Source organism: Rutidosis leptorrhynchoides, chromosome 8, assembly GCF_046630445.1.
Source record: "Rutidosis leptorrhynchoides isolate AG116_Rl617_1_P2 chromosome 8, CSIRO_AGI_Rlap_v1, whole genome shotgun sequence".
Classification (NCBI taxonomy): domain Eukaryota; kingdom Viridiplantae; phylum Streptophyta; class Magnoliopsida; order Asterales; family Asteraceae; genus Rutidosis; species Rutidosis leptorrhynchoides.
Genome location: NC_092340.1, coordinates 22,059,641 through 22,061,446, shown reverse-complemented (window position 1 = coordinate 22,061,446; position 1,806 = coordinate 22,059,641). Strand labels below are relative to the sequence as shown.

At 36.3% G+C, this 1,806-nt stretch overlaps 1 non-coding gene across 1 annotated transcript; it reads left to right on the top strand.

The window, feature by feature from the left end:
* The first annotated feature begins 671 nt into the window (after window positions 1-671).
* On the top strand, window positions 672-778 carry LOC139865416 (small nucleolar RNA R71). Its single transcript, XR_011764937.1, has one exon. It is a non-coding gene; the product is annotated as a small nucleolar RNA R71 (small nucleolar RNA).
* Window positions 779-1,806: the final 1,028 nt, after the last annotated feature.

The window sequence follows — 1,806 nt, the reverse complement described above, 5'->3', positions numbered from 1 at the left end:
CTTGATTATTTTGTTCATTAGTTTGTTTCTGAGATGTGAAAAACTGAGTTTGAGATTCAACTAACTTTGACATCATATCTTCTAAATTTGGCTTTTTATCATCGGTTTGTGGTGGTTTATTTGGAAAAATAGGTCTTTGCTGATTGTAAGCATTATTAGATACTTGTTGATTGCCAGGACCTTGTTGGTTGTTGTATGGAACATTTCGGTTATAATTCTGATTTTGATTGTAGTTTGGTCTTGGCGGTTGATAATTATTTTGATAATTATTTCCAGGCCTTTGGTTCATGTATGAAACATTCTCTCTTTGTTCCATTGTTTGTTCAATACTGAGATAATCTTTCGTCAAATGTGGTCCTCCACACTTCTCACAACTAATTCGTATTGCGTGAATATCTTTAGTCATCTTTTTCATTCGTCTCTCAAAAGCATCTAGCTTTGCGGAAATGGAATCAAAGTCATGGCTAGAATCGGCCCTAGCCGCTTTAGATGATCTAACGATGTCTTTTTCTTGATGCCACTCATGTGAGTGGGAGGCTATGTTATCAATAATTTTGTAAGCCTCAGTTGCGGTTTTCTTCATAATGGAACCACCAACTGCTATATCGATGTCTTTGCGTGTAGTAATGTCGCACCCTTGGTAGAATATTTGTACTATTTGATAAGTGTCTAAACCATGTTGAGGACATCCTCTCAAGAACTTTCCAAATCTTGTCCACGCCTCATATAAAGTTTCATTTGGCTTTTGTGTGAACGTAACAATTTCTCCTTGAAGTCTCACGGCTTTAGATGCTGGAAAGAATTGTTTAAGAAATTTTTCAACTAAGACATCCCATGTATCAATCGCCCCTTCAGGTAACGATTCTAACCAATCTTTGGCTTTTCCCTTTAAAGTCCAGGGAAATAACATGAGATAGATCTGTTCATCCTCAACTTCTCTGATTTTGAATAGAGTACAGATCCTATTAAAGGTACGAAGATGTTCGTTTGGATCTTCCTTCGGCGCACCACTAAATTGGCATTGATTAGTTACCATGTGTAGGATTTGTCCTTTGATTTCATAATCTAGTGCATTAATGTCTGGTTGAGTAATTGCATGACCTTGCCAGTGCGTTTAGCCCTCATTCGATCTTCCATACTTAGAGGTTCCAGATTTTCCATGATTAAAATTGTTGAATCTGAATCACTAGAGGATTCTGACTTAATGGTTTTTTCCTCGACAATCTCTGGATGAGTGATTTGTGGTTCAGGAGGAATGATTAGTGGTTCAGGATCTCTGAATTGTCCCTGAATATCCTCCGGACTCTCAATTGTGCGGTCGGGTTCAAAAAATGGATTATCGAAAATTTGAATTGGAGTACTTGGTCGACTAGATGACGATTCTAAAGAAAAATCAACGGCGACAATGTTAGCTAGATGTCTTGATTGAGTTACAGGTGGTGAACGTATGTAAGGTGGTGAACGTTTTACTCGGTGCATTCACTGAATATCCTATTAGTTATAAAGATAAAAAATTATATAAGTTATCAAATTAATAGACTTTTCTGATTTTGCCCACGTTTCGAATAGTCAATAGATGCAGCAGGTAGCCAGGACCCTTTAAATCAGAAGCCCACAACTCGCCACTAACAAATTCAAGTATTACTACAAACCAGAAAATTTTGGATGTCTATCAATTTAACCGCTTAAAATAATTTTTTTCGTCGAAGTTTAAAGAAAATAAAGAAAATTCTATATCCTAAAGACTAGAGCGTAGAGAAATAAGAAAGAAAAAGTGCGTCGAAAATTAAGAGTTCGAAAAAAATA